Raw genomic sequence first — 12,441 nt, forward strand, 5'->3', positions numbered from 1 at the left:
TAACAGAGTTATTGGTGGATGGGCGCCTGGGTGGCTCAGTTGGTTAAGCAACTGCCTTCGGCTCAGGTCATGATCCTGGAGTCCCGGGATCGAGTCCCACATCGGGCTCCCTGCTCAGCAGGGAGTCTGCTTCTCCCTCTGACCCTCTCCCCTCTCATGCTCGCTCTCTCTCTCTCATTCTCTCTCTCAAATAAATAATAAATAAAAAATCTTAAAAAAACACAGTTATTGGTGGAATCAATACATAACTGAACAAAAGGCATAACAAATTTCCTTATGGTATAGGCAAAGCTTGGCTTCAGTTTAAAGCTCAAATTTCTCATTCTTTGTAATTTCTTGAGTCATGAAACATGGACATTTTATTGTGCCACATTGCTGGGGGTACAAAATTAAGTGATACTGTCTTGAAGTCAACTTGCCCATTCTGTCATTTAGAGAGTGCCAAATTTTAATTTGGGGACTTGATGGAAAGGGAAAAGGGTGTCCCTTAAGGTTGTCTACCCTTATTGGATATTTCTGTCTGTTTCAGGATAGCTCACAGGAGAATAAATCTTCCATGTTTAAATATTTTAAAAAGCACGTGTTCAGTTGAACTTAACCCTTTGTGTAAATCTCTTAGAAATCTAGAGACATTGTTTAGGATTTATGACAGTTTACTTGTCAGTAGGTAATAGAGTACTTGGTCACATAAAAAGATGTGAAAATGTGTCATTATTTAGGTTGGCAAAATATATTGGTTATTTATTCTCTTGTTTTTTGTAATGTACATAAACATCTGTACAACTCTAAAAGAAAAGACTTGGAACAATTGTATTCAAAATGACAAAAACATGTACAGATAATTCAAAGAAGAAAATACAGCCAAGTAAAATGAAATATCTAAAAATAACTTACAAACATCCTTAAAAATCATTGATACATTTGTTTATCAGTTTTACATAGATGTAAAAAGGCTATGCCAGCTCAGTCAGGAAGTGGCTGTCATTCATGGACATGAATGGAGCCTAAGAAACATGGACAAGTATTTCATCCAGACACTTAGAAAATTTATTGGACAGTAGATTCTGTACAACAAACTCCGTTAGATGGTTGTTCTGGAGCTGCCTTTCTAGATTAGTTTTGTTGTTATTGTTGTCTTTTAACTGTATTAAAACTTCTAACTGGTCCCCTTACTTCTAGCTTCAGATTCTCTGTTTCATCTGTCTGCCAGAGCAGTCTTTTGGAAAGATATGAAAAACCTCGTCACGTTGCTTCAAAATCTGCAGTTGACATGTTTCAAGAGCGTTAGAAATAAGCAATAATCAGAGAAGAGGACAAAGATTATATAGATTGATAATATTTAGAGCATCTTTGCCACTGACAAAACTGGAAGTTTTCCACTTTTAGTCACTGAACATTTGGATTCATAAATTTTGTGACATTCCTTTACTTTTATCTCCTGAATAAGATGCTCCTGATAAGAACCTGGAGAAATTTGTACAGCAAGAAAAAATGTGATTAAAATCCAGGATGATATAGGATAATGTGCAAACCTTTTTTCCATTAACATGAACAGGAAAGGATAGCCTGATTCCCTCTGCATTGATAAAATTGTAGTTTTCAAATTCTTCTGGAGAATCCTTTGCAATTTTACTTATGGACTGCTGTGGAAGTCTAAACCTGACGCTGATTTAAGGGGTCATTGACCAGGACCCTCCTGTAGAGACACTCTAGCTCTTATACCCTATTTATTTCGTGGTCCAACATGATCAGCACAGCATCCCTCATTCCAAATTATTCCCAAAAATGCAAGTGTGTGAAGATATCTACTGAACTGAAAATTATTTCAAGTGGATGGCACTTGTAGTATTGGTCTAGTGTGGACAATCTCAAGTAAATATAAGCCAGCCTTCTAGAAATATGTGGAAAGAAGGGGAAGGACAACACATCCTGAATTCAGCTAGAAGCTTCACCAACTACAAAAAATCACAGACAAAATAAACAGAGATATATACTGTCCTGAAATTCATCTCCCTTTCAAATATTTATATTTCATTGGCAGTCTTTGCATTTGGAAAAAATATCTCAATATTTTTCTTTGTATAGTTATCAACTTGCCATCAAAATATTTACCAGTAGGAGCCCTGCATATGTGATATTTATTGCCTATGTGGTAAACACAAATATTAGTTTTCTTTTTTTTTCTTCCCCTACCTGCCATTTTAAAACAGCTAGGAACCTAATCTATTAACTAATTTACTGGACATATATAGCTTAAGAATTTATTTAAATACTTAAGAAAATTGTGATTGGGTAATGATACTGAAATGGAAATATAAAATACTCAGTAAATGATGACTATGCATGGACTGTTCATTGGATGTTTGGAGGTGAAGAGAATGAAATTCAACATGTAATAGTTTTTTATTGTATTTTATTCTTAATCTTTTTGGGAATCTAATGCTCAAGCAGAGAGGCCTACATTTATAAACAAATCTATTGTTTTTAGATACTTTTAAAAATGGTTTCTGTGATAATAGAGCTGGTTTTGTAGGGAAGTTTCTAAAAACATGTTTGGTAAAACTGCCTTCTGGAAAATATTTTAGAAAAGAATGGGCCATTTTGCAAAGATATCCTCAATTCTGTATTTATTGTTTGAGTGCTTATGGATAGTAAAGAGGAAATGGGCATGGGGAGTGTTTACTATATTAATCAGGAAAAAAATGTAAGACACTAGTTATTTATGTGCATTTTGAGAATATTGTATACGAAATAACCAAATATAACTGCTTTGTGACCATAAGGCATTGTGATTGCTAAGAAAGCGGTTGCTAACATATGCAGAAGAAATATTTTTAATACATGACTATAGAAATAGAAGTTACCTCTGAATGATGCACATTTAAAATCATTTGATTGGATTATTGCTATGGCTTTTTGGGGGGGGTTGGAGATTGTTCTGTGTGCAGTTGTCACATAAGAAATTTCATTAAGGCTGCTATATGTGGATGTAGATGTTACTCTGTAAACGTTCTTTATGTTAATATTTGTATGGTATGAGATTTAATTCTCATGGAATTGCTGCATAAGAGGCCAGCCTCTGTGCATGTTTGGGCTAGGATTTGATGGGCTTTTTTATTTCTCTGCATATAATAGAAAAAAGTACTGTGTTAAAACATCTTATAAAGCACGGTGATGGCCGACATTTAGGGCATTTTAATATCAGAATATAATTTTGTTGGTTACTGGGAGGAGTTTCTAGACTGCCTTGTTTGTATTAGACAGATAAAAGCAGAATTTAGAAGTTGGAGAATAGGAAATTTTTGAGGACTATATGTGTATGCATATGTACAGAGATAGTTCTTAAACAGCCAGGCTTTACTCCATGTTCAGATGTTGGGAATCTACCTATATTTTATTAATGTAATGTTAAAGAGGTGTGGGTTTTTGTTAAAGTTTTAATCAGTGGAATTGTTGAATTGCCTCTGAAGATTAATTCCTTTTCAGTAGATATTGTTACAATGTTATATATAATGTAAGTTTTTTTGTTGTTTTTGTTTAACATCACATTCTCTACATAGATAGGCATCACTGTAAATATGTATCACCTTATTAGGATAGATATTTTTATTTCCCAAAAGTGATAATATATCTATCCTCTCTGTGTGTTCATCAGATCTCTAGGCTCAATTTTTAGGTTGTGGTAAATATGTAGTGTTCAGTATAATACCTCATTGTTTTACATAAGATTCATCATGGTGGAAATGTCATTGTAACTGTTGGTCTGCCTCTTATCATGGTTTTCAGATGTTTGTATACAAACAGAAAATACAGTTACTAGATAAATTTTACATGTGGTTAAACATAACAGGTTAGAAAAGTTTTCATGTCAGTGGAATTTGACATTTAATGATAACTGAATTGTTCTTGTTTTAAAATACTTACATCTAGTTATATAGGTGTAGGTGACTATAAGTTTTTATGGAGGATGTTCAAAATTGTTTGTCAAACCTATGGTTATTAAAGAATGGGCTAATCCAAGAAATGTTTTATATAATGTGTATATAATAGACACAGTTACTATGTTTTCTTAAAGCCAAGGAACTATTATATCAGCATGTTTTGTAAATATATTAATTATATATAGAGTGAAAAATTACCAAAACAGTTGTCGGATTATCTCTTAGTAAATAATTGGGCTGCTGAAGTTCAGGGTATTTTGTTAGATTGTTCTGTGTAAAAGGAGAGAAAGATTTATGCGATCTGAGGAGAAACCAGATTAGATTGTTCTGTGTAAAATAGGATATATAATAATGTTTGCTTTAAACTTTTAATCCTTGATTTTATAGGGGTTACTTTCATGTACACCTGTATATATACATGCAGGTGTATTGTATACATGTCTATAAAATAAGTGTTTATTAAAGTTCATAGCAAAGAAACACTGTTGGCAAGTTAAGTATCACTCAGTTTAGTTTGTTCCTTGTGTCCTTTTGTGGTTCATGATACAGGGAGTTTCAGTTTGAGCTTTAGTTGCTGAAGATATTGTTAGATTGCTACTTAAGTTATAGACCGATGTTAGTTTTTGTTTCAGAACATCTGCATAGGATTTGCTCATAGGCACGTATTTTTTGAAAACCAATCTGAGAGACAATGTAAAAGCATTTTATTTTGGCAAGCTGAATCACTATACCATGTTTATATGGGATGTATTTGGTGATGGAGATTATTATCATTTTTTTGGATCTAGAACTGTCATTTTAGAAAACACTTGGATATATAATTTCTGTCAATTTTGGAAATATATTTTCATTGAAACGTTAAAGGTAGAAACATTGAGTATAGATAGAGTGAGCATCTTCATGAGTTAGGCTTGATTTTGATTTTTTTTTAAATTTTTGTGTCTTTTTTAAGGTTTTATTTAAATTTCAGTTAGTTAACATACAGTGTAATAATAATTTCAGGTGTACAATATCGTGGTTCAGCACTTCCATACAACACATAGTACTCATCACAAGAGCACTCCTTAATATCCATCACTTGGTTAATCTATGCCCCCATCCACCTCCCCTCTGGTAACCCTGGGTTTCTTTTATAGTTAAGAGTCTGTTTCTTGGTTTGCCTCTCTCTTTCTCTCCCTTTGTGTTATTGAGATTTTTTTAGTTAGACATTTTTGTTAAAGTACAGAAATTATTGCCATTCATATTTTTAAATATGAAACGAATAATATCTTACTTCAATATAAAATTTTGATGTTAAATGTTGAGAACAGAGCAGGGAAACCGTTCACTGGCTTATATAACATCTTAATTTCCTAGGTATGTACAAATAACCCCTACACACACACACACACACACACACACACACACACACACACACACAGCATGCATACACACAGTAAATCTATTAACATTGGACAACTACGGCAAAAATTAATATATTACAAATAGAAGTGTTACAAGACCACTCCTATGTTTTCACTTGGTGTGTGTGGGGTTGTTATTAGGTAGTTGTGCACATGTGATCAGATCTTTTTTTTATACATAACTTGATAGATGTGCAGACATTTCTGTTATGTATTTGAATATATTTCACCTAAAATTAGAACACATAAACTTTTTTTAATGCTTGTAGATGTGAAATGGTAAAATAAGGTTCTATTGTTAAGTATGATTTCTAGAATGCTGTGTATGTAATTATTTATAAAACATTTGTTATTTCTAGATATATATCCATTGCTGACAAACATACTTTTAAATATACTTTTTAAAATCAATATAGTAATTAGTTTCTCTGCATGTTCAGTGGTGTGTTGTGAGGGCTATGGATGGAGGGAGTGGTGGATGTTTTCCAATTTCATCTATAATGTATGATTCTTTTGCTTCTTAACTATTCTTTTTGGTTTAAAGAAAGTGTGAACATCATGTATATGTTGCAGTCATGCTTTTGAGAAACTATAAGTTTGACATGTTTAACATTTGCAAATTATTCTAAGAATTCTATATGGGTGGCTCTTTGTGGTTTGTTAAACAGTGGTATTTGTAATTATAACTTTTGACTTAGGAAATATATAGAATTGTTGAACATGATAGAGGGTAGAAACAGTATTCTTTTGATACAGTTCACCTTTGTATAGGATTATATGGATTGCTGGAGTTGTTAAAGACAAATGACTTGAAAATTGAGTTAAAAGATTCTGAGCTATATTTTTGTTAACATTTGTGTGTGTTTATACACACGCACACACATGTATATAGTCAGGGAGAACAGAGTGGTTAAAAGTTTTGTCTCGCAATTTCATTTAGAAGAAAAATTAGACTGCGATAATTAAATTGTACCCATTTTATATGAACATTTCTGCTTAAGGGACATGTAGGTATATCTTATTTTCTCAGATGTACTTAGGTTGATGAAATTCATTTTTCTAAAGAACATTTTATAGAATCTAAATTACAAAATTCTGTGTTCATCTGTTATGTGGCAGTATGACAACTTTGTAAATAATGGGCAAGTGAAATATTTATTTTTAAACATTTAATATTTCTAGATGTACTGAGTGTCACAGTATAATGTAAATGTTTTCATTGTAAATGTGTTAGGATTATTGTATTTCAAAATCAGCTTGGCAGAGAAATGGATCATTGATATGCAGGCTCTTGGAGCTGTGCAACATTTATATCAATTTGGTTGTTAAGAGGAGAAATAGAAAAGATTGTGCATTATCCCATCCTCATAGTATAATAGTATGCCATTGTATAAGTACAAATTATATATTAAAAAACTTGTACCATGTAAATTCATTTGATGTTTCTGAATGTATCATAATGTATTTCATTAGGAGCTTCGTGATACATTTATGTATATATGTGTGTGTGTGTATATCTTTTATTTTTATGTTAAGACTATTTTTTAAAGCATATTTAGGTTCACAGCAAAATTGAGGGCAAGGTACAGAGATTTGCCATATAGCCCCTGAGCAACACATATATAATCCCCATCATTATCCACTCCGTACATGCATAATCACCACCATTATCAGTATCCCTCATCAGACTGGTATATTTGTTACTACTGACGAATTTTCATCGACATGTCATTATAACCCAAAGTCCATGGTTTGTTTTGGTTAACTCTTGGTGTTGTACATTTTGTTAAGTTTGGACGGATGTATAATGACCTGTATCCATCATGGTATTATACAGACTATTTTAATTGTCTAAAAATTCTCTGTGCTCTACCTATTCATCCCTCCCTCATATTTATTTTTATGGTTGTTGTTTACATTGGAGATATAAATGACTTTCTTAAAGAGATTTTATACTACCTCTTGGAACAATATACAGTTCTGTATGTGTTCCTTTGGTTGCATGACAATATTCAAGACAACTTTGTAAATAATAGGCAGATAGAATTTTTTTAATTTTTAACATCTAGTCTTTCTAGATGTGTAGAGTCTCACAAGGTATAATTTTGTAAATAATTCATTGTAAACTTTCATAGTCATTGTTATCAAGTATTGTAATAGCATTGCAATTGATAACAATTTTAGGTTTCTTGAACTATACATATTTTGGTATCTATTTATTGAGTTAGGGGGAGAACGTTAAAAGGGTGTACTTCCACTCTTGCGTACTCTAAAAGAAAATTTTACATTTTAATCACTGCTTAGTCCTTGTATTTATCATACACTATTATACATTAAAAATCCTAAGTCAGTTATTTTATAGCTGTATTGCTGAAAGGGCATTATGTGTTTTAATTATAGGAAATATGTTATGTAAGAAATTTTATTCTCTCTCTTCAAGCTATTCAGTTTCGTATTTAACTGGACTGTATGACAACATTCAAGACAACTTTGTAAATAACAGATGAATATATTTATAAATACCTAATTTTTCCAGATGCATGAGTTTCACATCATATACATTTATAAATATTTCATTGTCAAATACCATAAATTGTTTTTTTCTAAATACTTTGTCAGTGTAATAAGTAATTAATAATTGTTCTTTTAGTGTTATGTAACATTTTGATGTTTGTTGGTGGGTTTTTGGGCAGAGGGATAGACAGATTGCTTACTTTTTCTACAGATTGTTCCGTTCTCATGTAGAAGAAAGGATTAGATTTTATACTTACAAAATGAGTGAAAATACCCAGGATGTACTTTATCCTTAGAAAGAAGAAGGAAGACATGAGAAAGGGAATTGTGGTTTAAAATCACAGATATGTTAATTGTTAAAAGATACTTGTATTACTGGGTATTTACCCCAAAGACACAGATATAGTGAAAAGAAGGGCCATATGCACCCCAACGTTCATAGCAGCAACGTCCACAATAGCCAAACTGTGGCAAGAGCCGAGATGCCCTTCAACAGATGAATGGATAAAGAAGTTGTGGTCCATATATACAATGGAATATCACTCAGCCATCAGAAAGGATGAATACCCAACTTTTACATCCACATGGATGGGACTGGAGGAGATTATGCTAAGTGAAATAAGTCAATCAGAGAAAGTCCATTATCCTATGGTTTCACTTATTTGTGGAACATAAGGAATAGCAGGGAGGACATTAGGAGAAGGAAGGGAAAAATGAAGGGGGGAAATCAGAGGGAGAGATGAACCATGAGAGACTATGGACTCTGAGAAACAAACAGGGTTTTAGAGGGGAGGGGGGAGGGGGGAGGGGGGATTGGTTAGCCTGGTGATGGGTATTAAGGAGGGCACGTACTGCATGGAGCACTGGGTGTTACACGAAAACGATTGTGGATCACCCCATCAAAAACTAATGATGTATTGTATGGTGAATAACATAATAAAATTTTTAAAAAAAGATCAAAAAAATAAAAATGAGAAAAAATGTTTTAGAAATCTGCTATTTGAATTTTCAAAAGAAGAATTTAAATAGTCATCATGGATAAAATAAAAACTTATTTAAAAAAAGGACTTGTATTGCTAGGTAATTATTTTACTATGTTATAAAGATCGACTTATCACAAATTTGTATGTGTATGTGCATATACATATATAATATAAATGTTAAGCACCTGTATACAGTAAAATTAGTTTTAGGAGTATAAATCTGATGGTATTCTCATTCTCATTCATTAGCTTAGTGCTTTGCATTTTATTTTTTTGAAAATTATGGACATAGTATTTCGAATCTAAGCTTAAACATTTTATAATCCCACTTCATGGTATATCTAAGTGTATGTTATTTTTAATATAAAATTGTTAAGTAGCTCCATGTGTGTTTCCTCTTCTGTTACTATGTATATATACATCTAAATGAAAATAGAATTTCTGTGATTTTGAATATTTATTATTCTAAGAGCTTTTTGAAAATGTCCAGTGTGTAATTATATTTGTATGTTATGCAATAGTCAAATAAATGTCAAAAGTGTTCCATCTTAGTAGCCTGTAATAAATTATGAAAATTGCTTAGAAAGAAAAAGTATAAACGAAGATATAAATTCGTTTATTTTTTGAACAGCAATTTGACAATAATAGTTGAAATTCAAGTGTGTAAATATTTGAAGTGGTATAACTTGCTGCTGGGATTTTATCTATTCCAAGTCTCAAATTTACAATGAAGAAAGTATGTTATATATTGAGTATCAAATAATATTGATTCCTGATCAAATAATTGAGCATCTGAAATATAAGATCACAATGGTTGTATCTTTCATCATATGAATATAATTTAAACACTGGAAGATATTCTCATGTGAAAGGGTGTTTTAAGTGGATATTTTAAATTATTTCATTTTTTGAACAAATATCAACTAATAGTGTGTTTACAGAGGTGTGTCCATATGCCTCTCATTGTTCTAATGGAAATGGTAATATTTACTATTCCTGAGGAATGTAATTATCCTGACATGATTATAGAGTTAAGTAATGCTTACTCATCAGTGTTATTATATTGGCGATTATTTTAGCATTCTTAAGATTTTTCTACATGTGTAAGTTAAATGGTAAAACATTGTTAGTTATCTGTATATTGCTACCTGACAATCTGAAATAAATATATGAATTGTTGAAAGTTGTCTGGAAGATCATATGGCAAAAATTTAACATTACTGTGTAGAGAGTTGGGAATGGAAGAACTGCATCTGCTTTCTGCATTGAAATTTTAAAGATATTTCAAAAGGAACATTAAAACAACAAAAGGGAATTTTAAAGATACAACCAAGTTGTGCCTCTCTGTATCCTTGCCTGTTGACATCTTGGGAGTATTGGGCTGTTATATCCAATTTTGTATTCCCAGTGGCCATTCTGAATAGTTTGTGAGTGATCACGAAGAACGTGTAATTTAGAAACTCTAGTACAGCAGAGAGTTATACACACTGAAACAGTATTGTGGGATCCAAGAAGAGAGTATGGGAGAAGATGGGATTTGAGGTAGGTGCTAAACAATTAGATTTGAGTTTACAATCACATGAATGATTAAAATAAGTCATTGAAACTTTCTGTAAAGGGTAAATTTTCATAATGCATTGTCATATTTCTGGTTACTGACTAGATCGCGTTGTTTGAGGGAGAGTATTGGAGTAAGTTACTCTTAATGGGAGTAATTGGAGAATGGATTCTTTACTTTCTTATATGGTAGTTGAGTCTGTCAGGATTTCAAGTAGGTCCTTACATTTTTTAATATATTCAGAATAAACATGAGAAACATTTCAATAAATTTGTGTTAAATATTCACTGATAAGGTAAGAAAAATTTTTAAAAGTTACTGTGCTATTAACTGCTTGTTTATCTCCATTCGCTATTCCTGATAATTCTGAAGTCATCCTAACTTGTGTGTCCTGGTGTCCCATTTGTAACTGGCTACATTGTATACTTAATTATCAGATGTACATGATGAAAAGAAGAGATTTATAATAACCTGAGGACAGCTGACATCAGGAACATTCCTCATGCTATGGACTTCCTCAATTTAAAAGTCTTATCTGGGAACCACAGGTAAGAAGGTACTGGATAAAGAAGTGCTGTTTTAGGACAAGGCTTTGTCTAGGCTCAGGAAAATATCACGGGTGCAGACTTTGGAATATTCAACCATGTCTGAGAATTAGAAAATTAATTCTTTCCAAAGATAATTTTACTGAAATAGAGATGTGGAGGATATGTGGAATGTAGGAGATTATTTGTGTATTCTTTCAATTAATTACCTTATTTATAATCAAATACAGTAACATAAGTAATGTTATAAAGAAAGTGATCAATTGTTCATTAGCTGGGCAGAAAGAATTTTTGCAAGTAAATTTCATAGTGTGTTAAAGGGAGAAGTTCATGGAAATTGAAAGAAAAAGGGGAACACTCTTGGACTGTTGGTGGGTTGGACTGTTGGTGGGAATGCAAACTGGTGCAGCCACTGTGGAAAAGTGTGTGGAGATTCCTCAAAAAGTTAAAAATATGGTTCAGCAATTGAACCATGAGGCATTTATGTAGAGAATACAAAAATACTAATCCAGAGGGATACCTGCACCCCAGTGTTTATAGCAGCATTATCTACAATTGCCAAACTATGAAAATAGCCCAAGTGTCCATCAACTGATGAATGGATAAGGAAGAAGTGGTAAATAAACAATGGAATGTTAATCAGCCATAAAATAAGAATGAGACCTTGCCATTTGCAGTGAGGTAGATTGCAGTCATATATTTGTCAATAAGGAAAGACAAATGCCATATGATCTCACTCATGGGGAATTTAAGAAACAAAACAAACTAGCAAAGGGAAGAAAGAGACAGAGGCAAACCAAGAAACAGAGTCTTAAGTAAAGCGAACAAACTGATGGTCACCAGGGGGAAGTAGGTAAGAGGAATGGATGAAATAGGCGATGGGGATTATGGAGGGCAGTTGTGATGAGCAAGTGGTGTTGTATGGAAGGGTTGAATCACTAAACGGTACATCTGAAACTAGTAGTACACTGTATGCTACTAACTGGAATTTAAATAAAAACTTAAAAATATTGGTAAAGTAATGGCTGATGTTGGAGAGTTACATCAGCTGTGGGATTGATTGATGAGGTATTGTTTCTAAGCATTAAGAGAAATTTATAACAAAGTTCAAGATGAGCTTCCACTTATCTGCTGCTTTAGATATTCTATGACATTGGTGTATATCTTACCTTACAATGTTTCTTTTTTCTTCCTATCAGGAGATGATAGTTCCATGAATACACACTTCTGCCCTCTTTGTTCATAATTGCAAGAATTGGTATCACCAGACCTCTCATTGACAGTATTATTCATTCATGTGTTCTTCACCTCCGATATCCGGTCCCAGGAATACCCCTTGGCGAAATTATTGTAAGAACAGATAAGTGCTCATTTGATTCAGGGAGGGACACTGTGGTTAGACAGGAGTTAATTTTATGACTCTTTAAGATTAATGAATTTTTGGTGGCAGCTAGTGGGGAATGAGATCTGTTCAGGTTACATATTGCTGAGTAATAA

The 12,441-nt window shown here is 32.6% G+C and overlaps 1 protein-coding gene across 3 annotated transcripts in view; it reads left to right on the top strand.

The window, feature by feature from the left end:
* The window catches only part of SNRPN (small nuclear ribonucleoprotein polypeptide N), a 32,411-nt gene extending 23,570 nt beyond the window's left edge, over positions 1-8,841 (top strand). For all 3 annotated transcript variants that reach the window (XM_073882543.1, XM_073882545.1, XM_025893224.2), the window contains one exon: positions 1,180-8,841. The gene's annotated coding sequence lies outside the window, so the exon portion shown is untranslated. The remainder of the gene's footprint in view (positions 1-1,179) is intronic.
* The last annotated feature ends 3,600 nt before the right edge of the window (positions 8,842-12,441 follow it).

Source organism: Callorhinus ursinus, unplaced genomic scaffold, assembly GCF_003265705.2.
Source record: "Callorhinus ursinus isolate GAN/ISIS: 27379988/994484 unplaced genomic scaffold, GSC_fseal_2.0 scaffold47, whole genome shotgun sequence".
Classification (NCBI taxonomy): domain Eukaryota; kingdom Metazoa; phylum Chordata; class Mammalia; order Carnivora; family Otariidae; genus Callorhinus; species Callorhinus ursinus.